Source organism: Carassius auratus, unplaced genomic scaffold (assembly GCF_003368295.1).
Source record: "Carassius auratus strain Wakin unplaced genomic scaffold, ASM336829v1 scaf_tig00019214, whole genome shotgun sequence".
Lineage (NCBI taxonomy): Eukaryota > Metazoa > Chordata > Actinopteri > Cypriniformes > Cyprinidae > Carassius > Carassius auratus.
Window position 1 is genome coordinate 21,478 of NW_020524934.1, and position 14,203 is coordinate 35,680.

General features: G+C 36.8%; 1 long non-coding RNA gene across 2 annotated transcripts in view; it reads right to left on the bottom strand.

Moving 5' to 3' along the window:
* Positions 1-2,343: 2,343 nt before the first annotated feature.
* The window catches only part of LOC113076158 (uncharacterized), a 124,178-nt gene continuing 112,318 nt past the window's right edge, over positions 2,344-14,203 (bottom strand). For both annotated transcript variants that reach the window (XR_003281123.1, XR_003281124.1), the window contains exon 3: positions 2,344-2,757. This is a non-coding gene — a long non-coding RNA (uncharacterized LOC113076158). The remainder of the gene's footprint in view (positions 2,758-14,203) is intronic.

Sequence of the window (14,203 nt, forward strand, 5' to 3'; positions counted from 1 at the left end):
AACATGACTGTACTGTTTGAATTGATGTTTCTTTTCATCTGGTTTAATAATAGAATGCTTTCTTAATTAAGAAAAAAGGGCCGCTGCAGTCCACCCTGACTGAATAAAAGTTTGTTTGATGTGTTGAAAAATTAAATATTTTTTTTTTGATCTAACAAATTAATTTCCCCCCCTTTTCCCCTTTTTCACTGGCAGGAGATAAAGACAATTTAATTTAGATACCAATGGCTAGAACAAACCGTTCCCTGAGCTTCGGTCAACGAACGAGCTATAAAACCAAGCCCAGAACAATTAATTGCTATGGTGTTCATCTACAGCACGGGGTTAGCTACGCACGGACGTGATAGAGCATATACGGCTGGTAATGATATCGGGAGAGAGAATCCGGTGGAATTTTCTCCTTAAATTACCTTCTCAGTGGTGTCCCACACCGTGCGGCTAATGCACAGCTTACAAATCCCACGCGTGTATGCAAACACAGCGGGAATCTCCCGTGCCGCCGTAATTATCCCGCCATTTTAATCTCTGATGGCCTTATGTGAGATTACACACGCTGGAGCATGTATCAATGCTCTGACTCGGGCTCTGCTACACCTCACAGAGCAAAACTGAGCATATTCATGAAGCCGGGGCTATAGTGATGTCTGTTTCATGAACAAGTTGTGTTTTGAGTCTGTTTTGTTGTTGTTGTTGTTGTTTTTCAAGGAATTGGTTTATAAAACAATTCATTTCCAAATTGTTCTTACCTTTATTTAGCAAAGACTCATTAAACAGATAGATACATTAGATATACAAAAGATAGATAAATAAACCAAAAATCACAGCAAATAAATGGCTACTGAAATTACATTTCAATTAAATGCTTTTCTTTTAAATGATCTATAAAATATCATGCCAAAATGCCGGTGTTTTGACAAATAATGCTGACTCACAGCTTGTAAGTACCTTTTTATATTTAAAGAATTAGCAAATTATGATTCAAAAGTGAGATTTGAACAGTGTAGAGAAGCGTTTCTTGTTTACAGACATGGTTTTATGTTTACACGGTGCGATGCGATGCGATTATTCATTATAATCAGTAATTATGTTCCCACTGTATGCTACACATGCCTTGTGTATAATGGGTTTTATTAGTTTTGTCATCGCACCAGGACAGGGCATCACAGTATGGTAAGGGGCGTAACATTTCCGTCACACGCTTGAGGAATTTGGCCAATCACACTGGATAGCTGGCCAATCAGTGTACACCTCACTTTTCAGAATGATGAGCTTCGTAAAAATCAACTCGTTTCATAAAGGCGGGGCATAGAGGAGGAACATAATGTTTTTTTTTTTTTTGACATTTCATTTCACCATATACACAAAAAATATAATTTTTTTAGCAACATCATATGATCCCTTTCAGCAGCGCAATAGTTTAAACATTGATGATAAGAAATTCAATAACACGCATCAAATCTATTTATTGAATGATTTCTGAAGGATCATGTGGAACTGATCATGATCATGCGATTTGAAAACTGATACTTTTGAATGTTGTCGTCACATATTCAGAGTTTTCTAATTCAGTAGGTTAGCTCGGAAGATTTCGCAATATGTCATTGCATTTGAGTGTTGAAGAGCTATATTCATCGTTAAACTAAGGTTCAAAATAAAGGCTCAAATCCACATGAGTTTAAATAGCACAGCTGCATCAACAATTTTATATCACTGTTGTATTTGTTACAGGTTTAGGGATTTGTTTGGTCTAGGGGATATTTCCAAAATGAGAGCATTAACCTTTAGTGACACTCCCCAGATTTTTTAAATTCTGAACAGCCGCAATATGTACCTCAAGCAGCGTAATAAAAATGCAGCAATATGTTCCTGTACCAGAGTAATAAAAACTTTGCCATGGTCATGTGTTTTAGCACCACTCTCTGGACGTATCACTTTGAAGTTTGTGCGAAACGTGCAGTAAGGTACGTAGTTACGGTGTTGCAGAAATGTATATAGAGGCACGGATTTTCACGAGCCTGAGTTGTTGTTTTTTTCAGCTGTTTAACTCTAATTCTGACAGCACCCATTCACTGCAAAGAATTTACAAGTGATGGAATGCTAAATCCGTTCTGATGAAAAAAAACAAACTCAACTACATCTTGGATGGCTTGAGGGTGAGGAAATTTCCCTTTAATGCCTTCAGTCTTTGACACAAAGACTTCATTGTTTATTCCATAAAAGTTGTAATTTGTTTAAATTAATTGCTATTTACTAAAACAAAATAATTGCACCATGATGTAACTTAATGTTAGTATTATTAATTTTATTAAAATGTTAGTGGAAAAAATTGTGTCTACATGGGCTTTTAGGACATTTTTTGAGTATGTAAAATCCTACAACAAAGATGCAAGGGACCATGTGGTGATGTACAGATGAAATATAGTCAATGCATCTTTTTTTTTCTTTTTTTTATTGGTTAATTGAAACAAGCAATGACAAAGATTCACAGAAATGAGTCAGAATTCCCTTCACTGGAAGACTAGTCCTTGTTAGTCCATGTTAGCTCCATGCTTCAGAGCCCTACACACACACACACACACACACACCACCTCCCTCTCTCTCTGTCTGCTCTCCTCACCTCTAATCCACACTGGAGCTGGGGCTGTCAGAATCCCTGCTAACTGTCACACCGCTGACCACTTCATCTGCACCCCCACAGACGCACAGGCCCGACTCCACTTGACCGGACACTGACCTCAGCCAAGTTCAGCTGGGAACCTTCATGGAGAGGAATAGCAAGAGAGAGAGAGAGAGAGAGAGAGAGAGAGAGAGAGAGAGAGAGAGACATAAAACAGGCCTGTGACAAATCAAATAGCCTCTGAGCTCAAGGCCCTGTGCTTGCTTTGCTGCCTCATAACCTTATTTGTTCTGAATATCGCAGAATAATAAATGATTTCTGTCACACTTTTCAAACACCCGTGCAACTTGCACGCCGTGTGTATGTTGGATAATGTACACAGAGGGGCCTATCTAGAAGGAGAAGGTGAATTAAGGAGTAGAGAGAGAGAGAGAGAGATAGAGAGAAAGGGTGAACATAGGATATTCTGTATTTGCTTTATTGTCATAAAAATGGTTCTAATGAAAGAAGGAAGTATCAGGTTTGTATAAACAAGGCCTTTGCAAAAGGAACGAGAATGAAAGCACTTTATGTCTTCAGAGATTTCTGCTACACTGTCAGTGCTTCAGTCTTTGTTTATACTACGTTATTACATCACTGGCAGACTTTTTATGCACAGCTTCCATTGGTTTATCATCAGTAGCATGCAGAAAAAAATAATTATGAATGTGATTCCAATAGCAATCCTTTAGAGATCGGAACATTTTCAGTGCCATTATGTGTTCCAGCTAACTAGTTCAACTGCATGTGTGTGTATGTATGTATGCATGTAGGACCCATACATAGCCATTAGAGGAAAATTACTGAACCTAAACATAGGAGCCTGATAAAAAAAATGCTCATTTTAGAGGAACATTTCAGATTGCATTTAGAGGCTTTTGCATCTGAACTTTTCATTTAAATAGTCATTTTATTATTATTATTTATTTATATATTTTACATAGCTTTTTCCTTCCAGTTTAAGTAGTAAATGTAGTACTACTTTTAGTCCTCTGACATTTTTTTTTTCAGCTTTATTTAAATTAACAAAAACACTTTTAATATTCTTAGATTTAGTTTACAATTACTACAATGACATAGTGAATGACAGATTGCATTTAATTAAAGAAAATCATAATTTGCATTGTTGATTTGGTTCAGAGCATCAGATTAAGGTTCAAGGTGACCCGAGCTGTTATTTGTTAATGTTAAGTAGCTGCTCCGGATGTTAATTATGACTGAGAAATCTAATATATATATATATATATATATATATATATATATATATATATATATATATATATATATATATATATATATATATATATATATATATATATATATATATATATATACACACATATGAAAAAGAAACTAGTTTATCCTCTTGGGGGGATTAAATCAAATGTTCTTGGCATTCTTTATCTTTGAATTATACACCTTTGTCTACTTTGACTGTCCCTGAATATTCAAGAAATGAATGTTGGCAGAGAGAAGAAAAGATATTAATTAAGAGTAGATTCTGCATTGACTCAGACTTGTACATATGACAAAAGGTTAAGTAAATGCCAGGGCTGCTATGTCACCTCAAACAATGAGTATTAGCTTTGGAATCATTAATGTCTGCTGAGAAAACACAGTCAAATTGGAGTCTTGATTGCCAGAAAATGTGAGGCCAGGGCTGTTTCATTTCAATCTATAGTTAAATTAGCCTCCGACAGCGGGTTGAAAACACACAATTAACTGAGCTAGGTGGGGCATAGGGGAACAGCACCTCTAATGCACCGCTAGATTGAGATTGAGCCGGGCTTCCAAATAAGAAACATCTCATCGGCTTTACAAATCAAAGAAGGAGCTCCCATGCTCCTAGCCGTCTAACCCCACTGAAAACCGTTAGTATGAACTCATTGTGAGGGGCTGACTCTCTTAGGACCCTTGATGGAGATTAATTTTGGTCAAAACATAGACATTTTTTGTGCATTTTTACAACGAATGTCATCACGCTTCTAAAGCAAGGCCGAGCTATCTCCACAAAACCGATGAACATGACAGAGTAAGCCGGAACAAATAAACAAATGAGCAGGATGAAAATATATAAATAAATGGTTGAGGTGCTCTGAAGATTTCCCTCTTTAAACTGATAGAAATTGCAGAGGCATTTGAGCAGCGCAGAGGTAGCGTTTCCAAGCATATGGCGTTTTAATTCCTGTTTGTCTCATCTGGGTAACTCCGGCCCAGCAAATCTCCGACTCCATCCAGGGAAATATCCGAAGAAGTGAATGCTTAAGAACAAAGGGCTTCAATTTCCTCTGTAATCGGGGTTTCATTCACCATATTTTCCACAGAATTATGAAATGGAGAATTCGGTTCACTCGCTGATTTATTTGGTGTTATCACCTGTCTCTTTTCTCTCTGCAATATGAAAATTAACAGACATTTCAAACCTGCGTCTTTCCTCAAAACTGCTCCATCAATAAAGTGCACAAATAACCCAACATTTCACTCGTGACGACAAACACAAGACCATCCTGAACAAGCGGCATATTCATTTTTAATCATGAGTCGCCTTTGTGGCTGTTGACAGCTAGTGAAGTATGACTAATAAGAGCGGTGTTGTTGCTTCCCCGCTGAGGTGGAATGGTCTCTTCAGACACTGAGCACTGTAGATCATAATAAATTTCATTGCGGGATGGCTAATAATCTCACTGTTTCACTTTGGTGGCAATCACAGCTACTACAACGCATCATGATTCAACAAATTAAGAGGCCATATTTCTTCAGGCTGCCACTGCAAATGGACAGCAAGTGTTGGTGAAGTCAATGAATGCTAAGCTGAGCTCAGTGGCTCACTTACTGTAGCATCAGGCTGCAGAAAAACATAAATCCTGTGAGATTTATTTAGGTGTAAATATATAAATATATTACACACACACTTCTCATATCTGAAGACCCTTCAAGTTATTCAAGGAGGAATGCGATTATAAAGAGAAATCATACAAACTTTAAGTTTTGTTATTTTGATAAACAATCTCTTTTTATTTAATTATTTTAACCCAAGCTTATTGGAAATACGTGCCTCTAAATACATTTCTGCATCATCGTTATTACGTACCATACCCCACGTTTCGAGGCAGTTTTAAAATGAAATGAGTGACACTAAAACTCACGTTCAATATGTGACTGTGGCATTTTTTTATTACGTACTGTAGGTACACTACCACATTTTTATTGTGCTGACTGAGGTACGTATTTTGGCTGTTCAGAATTCAAAATTCCGGTGCAAAATTAAAGTGTCTATATAGTGTCCCTTACACCAAACCCAACCCAATTAACAAGCGCAAAGGTGATATAAAAACCAAGCTATCTTAACTTTTTTTTTGTTTTGTCGAACCGTAGTTTCACAGTTTCGTACCAGAGCTCTTCATCTCTCAAATGCAGCACTGTATCGCGTAAACTACAAAATGCATATTCTGAACAACGTGACCACCGTCTCCTGATGTTAAATTAGTTTTTGGGTTAAAACTAAAATATAAATTATTGTTACGTTATTTTAATGCTCATTTATTCTAAATACATACTTAAATAGGGAGAATTGCGGCATTCTCTGGGCGCATCTGCTGCCAGATGCCACACCTCATGCTAACATTCTCCTCGGCTAAACACTTCAGCAGAATATGACACTTACCCTCTGCTACAGTTTAGAGGCCTGCAGAGTAAGAAAGACAGAAAGCGACAGGGAGAGAGGGATAGGGTGGCAGCGTGAGAGAAAAAGAGCCGTCTACTCCGGCAGTGCCCACACAGCATCTTCATCGATGCTAACAAACAGACACGAGCCTCACTTCCTGTAGCACATACCTCAGCACACCGTTGAATGAAATAACGGCGCTAGTTATCTTGAGGGAAAACTCACTACTGTTTAACAGCCAGGGACAACAAACAAAAGTAAGTATATTGTTTATTCTGTCCATGCTCGCATAACATCACGGCTTCAATTACAGTATTTTCGTTATTACTGCCAGCGCTGTCTCCCTCTAATGTGACAGCTGTTCCCAGTTTTACTTTAAATGTTTGTAGGTTAAATACTGTGTTTTGGATAATGAGAACAATAGGAGAGAGGAAAGCCCCTGGGGCCCCGTATTCTGCAGGGCAGTCTCGGGGTCTGGCCTGCAAAATCAAGCTGCGGGAACAAGAGACACAATGCATGGGAATCAAAATAAATAAATAATGGAGAAAAATTGGACAGAGAAGCGTCGACCCCTGCTCCCCTAGGAACATGTGTGCCTCTGATCTGCCTAGTATTTCAAGAAAAAGCAAGGTCTTGAACCCCAATCCTTAGACACATAACAAAGCACACTTTTGCAGCTGCCATGCACAACTATGAGCTCAGAGGCCTGAGTGAGTCCCAAGACAATGCCCTCTCTATCAGCCCCAGGACAAATATCTAGACAGCAATATTTTCTGCTTCAGCGGCTGCACTGCATGTAACTGAGTGTGAGAACAGAGGGAGAAAGTGAGAAAGAGTGTGCCAAATGATTCTTTTAATAACTCATATACACCTAAACAAATGTTAAAGGTTCATGGGTTATCCCAATGTGCATCCTTGTAGAGATGGACATCCACATTCAGCCTGTCATGTGGAGATGTGGGTACAGACACTTTCATTTGACGCATTTATACAAATGGAGTATACTTTGTTGTCAGTGGCTTTTAGATATGTTCAATAAAAAGAAAATAGGAATTAAAGTAGCTAAAAATTTTAAGATACAACAAATGTTTCTAACCTCTTTAGAATGTTTTTTTTCCTGACATTCTCATTTACTGTTTATTCAACCATTAAACAATATAATGTTTAATTAATTGTAATTGCAATAACAACATTGCATAATTACAAGAAATATAAACATATACAGTAGGAGCAGTATTAATTAAGTACATGTACTTACTGTATGGTTAGGGTTATAGGGTTAAGAGACTGGTTTAGGGTTACTTGCATGTATTTATAAATAATTAAGTGTTATATTAGTAAGTGCAAATAACGTGTAACAATGACACATTAAAAGTGTTACCAAAACAAATAACATAATTGCTAAATATATTGATCTGTGTCCTAAACATCCTCATAATCCTACAGGAAAAGATACAGCATTAATTTAAATTGTAACACCAAAATACAAAAAAAAAAAAAAAACACACACACAAAAAAAACTACTTATAATATATAATTCTAAACATTTCTCAAATCACTCCTCTGTTTTTGTACTTAACATGTTACATTACCGTTACCTTACATCACGTCTTTCTTTCTTTCTTTCTTTCTTGCATGTTAAATGTATTTATTTTTTTATCATTTTGTCCCAAAATACTTTAGGCTAAAGTATTCTTCCTTGTTATTAAAATGTAGGTTATTTTCAGTTTTATGTTGATGTGTGTTGCAAAAAAAAAAAAAGGCCTTCATTTTAAGCTCCAATTCTCACTATAAACAAACCAGTAACTATCGTAGTAAACTCCTAATTTGCGTCTTATTAATAGTTAACAAGGCAGTTATTAGGTTTAGGTATTAGGGTTGTAGAATATGTGCTTTATAAGTACTAATAAACAGCCAATATGTTAATATTATACATACTAATAGGAAGCTAGTCAGTGTAACTGTAAAAGTTAATTTTAATCAATATAGTTGAATGATGTTAACAAAAGAAACATTATTGTAAAGTGTTTTTGAATTTTTAAATACTTGTATTTATTAAATAAAAATAAAAGTTAAAAGACTATTTTAACTATCTATTTCAAATACATGATGTTATACTGAATTGTCTATTCATCAGCTAATCTAAATAGACAGTTAATAAATGATTGTTTTAAAGTATAATAGCATTTGACAATATTGCAGTTTTACAGATCCTAAACTTTATATTACTTTATATATTTATATAATTTATTATACTTTATATAAACAGCATATGTCAATAACATATCGGGTGTCTGCTGAATTATTTACTTGACACTTTATCTGCCAGAAAAATATCTAAAAAAGTAAATAATTTTGATTTGTAATCTTCTTGTCCATTCTGCGAAGTAGCATATCTTCACGCCAATACATAATGTATGCTCCTCCAGCTGGAAAGAGTTATAAAGACAATGAGAAATCCACCACAATCGAGGCCCGTTCATCAGGGAGTTGTTTTATTTCTACAAACTCCATCATCTCTATAATGCTCCGCTAATTTGTTTTGACTTTCTTGAATAGCTTTGAGTGGGAGAGCGACTTTAACACGACCCTGATCCAAAGGCAAGTTCAGTTTCTCCTGAGTGATTTGCTCATACAAATGAAATGTGTGGTTTGGGTGACAACAGAAGCCCTCACGTTTAGACAGAGCGTCGTGTAGAATTCCAAGGGGTTCGACGCTGCCCGGCCAACATTTGCGAACCAATTCCATTCAGATGGAATTCATTGCAACAAACCAGCCCTCATCACACGTGCCAAGAGTGACAAAGAGCTTTTGAGCAACAGGGGAATTAATAGAAGGTGGTAAAAGCAAAGGAAAAAAGGAAAGGAAAATAGATTTTGATTGACAAACACAGGATGCAATTAGCAGAGTGTCTGAGCGAGCGAGTGAGAGGGAGAAAGTGAGAGCACTGATGTGGATCCGTGCTCTGGTGGTGGAGGGCTGTAGCGGAGGGGAATGCTGACTGGAGACTCTTGTGTCTTCTACCATATGGTCTCCTCATAGCTCTGCTCCGTACCCGAGCCCACAGCTATGCGCAAGCCGCACCGTTTCAAGTGGAGGTTAGACACAAAAACACACACCATCTGACTGATGTTCCACATCCTGTTAAATCAAAACAATTCACACATCTGAGGTATCGCCCGTTTTCCCCCGAGGGAACCGTCTAGCGAGCAGTTGTTAAAGAAATTTAAGGGAAACTCAATTAAAAACCGACAAACAACACTCGTGGTTAAATTGAAAGCACGCTCATTTATCTTAAGTTCTATGTGTTATTAATGACATGGGAGTTTTTGTTTACACTTCAGAGCTCGGTGTAAATAAATGTGCTGTTCTGCGTCTGTGGTTGGTTTTGAGGTTGACGGGGTCAGGCGGTCGGTGTGAGGCCTGTAGCAGGGCTTTGTCCTCTCATACCTTTGAATTGTGGAGCTGACCTTCCAACAGGACGTCTGTTCTCCCTTGCTTTTGTAGAACAGCACTGCAGGCTTGTGTGCCAGTGACTGATAGTTAGTTAGTCCAGAGCCAAGGGCCGACACTGGGCAAGGTGGGATCTCGTCAAGGGCCTATGCCTCTATGCCAGCTCTCGAGCCCTTAGACCCGTGTTCTCATTAACACACAGTCAGGGTCTGGCCTACATCCTACTGCAGCCTGCGATGTAGCTTTCCCTGGACATTAGAGACGTTTAGCTATGAAATGAGCTTGGAATGACTATGAAATGACTTCTAAAACGACCTGTATATTTTTAATCAACAATTTTGCATGGCAAAGTCATCTGAAGATCTTTTCGATTCTGGTAGTTAGAAAAGTGTTTATTAAATGAAATCTTATCATTTTATATCACGTATTTTGTCATATTTGCGTATACTGTACTTGTGGATACTTGCGTATATGAGTCTATAGTTTAAATTTACCTTTTTATGCCTTTGCATTTTTTGCAACCCTGTTACCAACATTTGGATTATGTTAAAATACAGATTAAAGGGCACCTATGCGAAATCCACTTTTAATTGGTAAAACTGTACAGCTGTAGCTATCCCGATGCTCTGTGTTTGGATGTAAAATGGAAAATAAGAGTCTTAATTTTAAGCTGCTGAGGACACTTTTGTGGATTACTTTTATTTTTCATCACTCCAGGCTCCTTTGTGAATGTCATGTCGTTATAGTGCTAAGCGTTTTAACTGTATTTGTGTGTGTACATTGAGTATTTTTTAACTGATCAATGCAAGCTCAGTCCATTGATCTGTTACAATGCTAGTTTATTGCACAAGCTCTGTAACATCACGCTGTTTCATCCCACTTTCAGTGCATTTGGCTTCCCATATGTATGGCTAAACTCTCGCTCTCAGTTATATTGACTTTACAGGCTGTTTATTGTTGAAACTGCATGAAATCCAGAGACTTATACGCGACACCCTCTTCTTGATGAAGTGATCTGTCTGGTATTTTGTGCTGAAACTTGACAGACACATTCTAGGGACACCAAAGACCAATATTACCAATATCTTGTAAAAAAGGGGCATAATAGGTATCCTTTAAAATAAAGTGTGACCAGATTTTTAAGGTCAGATGTAGTATCTGTTAACACTATAGTTAATGTTTATTAGATAAAATTAACATTGGATAATACATGCTTTTAAAATATATTATTTACTGTTAGTATATGTCAGTATTAATGTAAACAAAGGAGTCCTCATTGTAAAATGTTATCAAAAGTTCGGTAACACTTTAGTATAGGGTCCAATTCACACTGATAACTAGCTGCTTATTAACATGTCTATTATTAACATATTGGCTGTTTATTAGCATTTATAAAGTACATATAATGCATGACATCCATAATCCTACCCAATTCCCTAAACTTATCAACTACCTTATAAACTATAAGTAAGCATCAAATAAGGAGTTAATTGAGGCAAAAGTTATAGTTAATGGTTAGTTAATAGTGTGAATTGGACCCTAAAATAAAGTGTGAACAAAAGTTCTTACTGACCGTCAACTTTTGAATTGTATTGTATCACACATCCCTTCATTCTAGAAATGATTATCAGTACTTTGATATACGGATAACAAAAGGCAAAATACAAATGTGAAAACAAATGCTATGTGTGACCTATAAAAACCAGGAGATGTGTAAATTACCAGAGAATAGTGTCTCTCTAAACACTGCGCACACCAAAAGTAGCACCCCGGTAATGGGAATAAATCAATTTTGGCATCTTCAGAAGCACCACTTGAAGAACGGCTCTAAAAATCCTGTGTGTGGATCCTTATCTGGAAAGGTCAGAATGTAATACTCCCTCACTCCAGGAAAGAGCTCACCGAGCACGTGCTTTAATTACTGCCCATAGGACGTGGATTAAGAGACTAAATGAAAATGTCATAAAAACGACGAAGAGAAATCTGTGTTATCGCTGCTTTAACTGATCTTATCATTGTGCTGTAATCACAATCGCTTCCATTATTCAGCGTTGTGTATCAGGGCCCTTTACTATCCAGCGGTAGTGCCAGCGTTCAAATATCGGCATATTTGACAGCGTGTGACCTGGATGTTTTTTTTCTATATTGGTTTTAGAAATTAATAATTTGCATATTGTCATTGTTAAGGTAAATTAAATTGTGATGGGGTTGAATTGACAAATCTGCAATATTTTTGTACATTTTTTTTTTTTTTGTAAACTGAAAAATGTCAGCTAAAAATTCGTATTAACGCATAGATGACAGGACCAGACTTGACCACACATTTCCCACATAGGCACCAAGGCTCAACTTGTTAAAAACCATGTAAACATTAAGCTACTGCAAATCCCAAAACAAAAATATGTCTTGATCTTGTTTAGGTGAGTTCCTTAATTATTTCTTTCTTCAATTAGGCCAATTTGACTTGATTTTGGATTTTCACAGATTTTTTCTAAGCCCAATAAGTCCCAGGTCAATGACCATTTGCCTGGTAATGGTGGATTTTAACTAAGGCCGCAACTTTTAAAGGGAGGTTGCGGTTCCAGTGCTCTGTGAAGCGAGCGCCAGAGATCAGACAGACGTTTCTCCTCCCTTCTGCTAAGAATAGGCCTGGTAATATGCGCTGGCAGCCTCTGTCAGCTCAGCCTGCACACCTCTCACAAATTAGGACCTATTTATCCAGAGCACCCTGCACTCAATGGAAATGATTACTAAGACAGCCAAACCCTATTTACACAGTACGTCTTCATCAAAGCAGAAAAAAAGGAAATGACATATTCTATTTCAAGGACTGTATCTAAACGAGGAAGTAGAAAAGTGGAGCTGAACGTGTGTTACGTGTTAGTTTTACAAACAAACACAAAAGACCAAACGCGTGCGATATGCCGAAATGCACGTGTAGTTAACTGGCCCTCTTAACATACAAATGTAACTGTGCGGATATGATGGCAGGCGTAAAAAGAGAATGTGTTATTGTTAAAATAACTTCAAGGGCTTTTATTTCCTTGTTTATTCTTTTTCTAAATGAGATCAAAAGAATAGTTGAAACCATTTAAAACTTAAACCTCAACTGGGAAATAAAGGAAAAATAGAAAAAGGGAAAACAATAGTAATGAAATGAATAGATAAGTCAACAAACGAATAAACAAATAAAAGTACAGAGACCTGAAAGACCCTGAGAGAATTCCCCCCTTGAGTTGATTTCTTTTTTAGTTCTTTCTTTCATTTAGCTCCAGAGGGCAGACGGATAGAAGCTCTCCAGATCCGCTGGTCCAGTGTGACTTGGATCTAATTAGTTGAAAGGAATGAATAATTATCTCATTTCTATTACACTCTATTTGCATGTGATACCAATCTGTAAGACAGTTGTTTTCCATCACTGTGACCTTGTCTTGGATATCTTAGAAATACATGGATAAACTAGGAGGCAAAGGGCAGCCAGTCACTGACCTTGACCTGCAGTCAAAATTAATTAGAAAATGTCAAAATGTCAAATGTCAGATACGTGAAGAGTTCAAGAGGACATCTTGACAGTCCGAATATTTCTCTGGATCAATATGGATCTGCTTATACCAGTGTAGATAAAGTAATAGTTTGAGTTTAATATGGTATTTAGGCTAAAAATGTCAACAGATTGAAAGAAAAACATCATACTATTACTTTTTTGTTTCTTTTTGAAAAAAAAAAAAGGACTTGGCTTTCAGTTACAATCTTGATATTACCAGAACCATTTTTACACACACATGAATACTGTCTTATTGAAATCAACACATATGTAATCTTATCTATACTGTCACAAAGAAAGAAAGAAAGAAAGAAGAAAGAAAGAAAAAGAAAGAAAGAAAGAAAGAAAGAAAGAAAGAAAGAAAGAAAGAAAGAAAGAAAGAAAGAAAATAAGAAGAAAAGAAAGAAAGATAAATCGCTTAGTCATAAATTCAGAAAGAAAGAAAGAAAGAAAAGAAAGAAAGAAAAAAGGAAGAAAATCAATCCCTTAAACTTGTGTTTCTTACATTCAGCTGAAGGGTTTTGCTGAGAAAAAGAGTGCATGCTGAAGCGGAGAACATTTCAGGTCAATAAGGAATCAATACTGGTGGGTGAATCTCACAGAGGAGATGAAAGCCAGTGTAGAGGGCCTTGGCCTGGGTCATTGTTCGCTGGATAAGGCCATAGAGGAGAAAAGATGTTCATGTTATTCTACAGTGCTTCATGGCAAACCTTACAAGAAGTTATTCTTGCAGAAAGGTAGCTGTGATGTAACCAGCGATGCACTTTGGACCACTGGATGCACTGCATTCTTCTAAATACTTAATGCACACTACTGTAAATAAATAAATAAATCTGTGTGTGTGTGTGTGTGTGTGTGTGAAAGAAAAGGGAAAAAGGCATACGT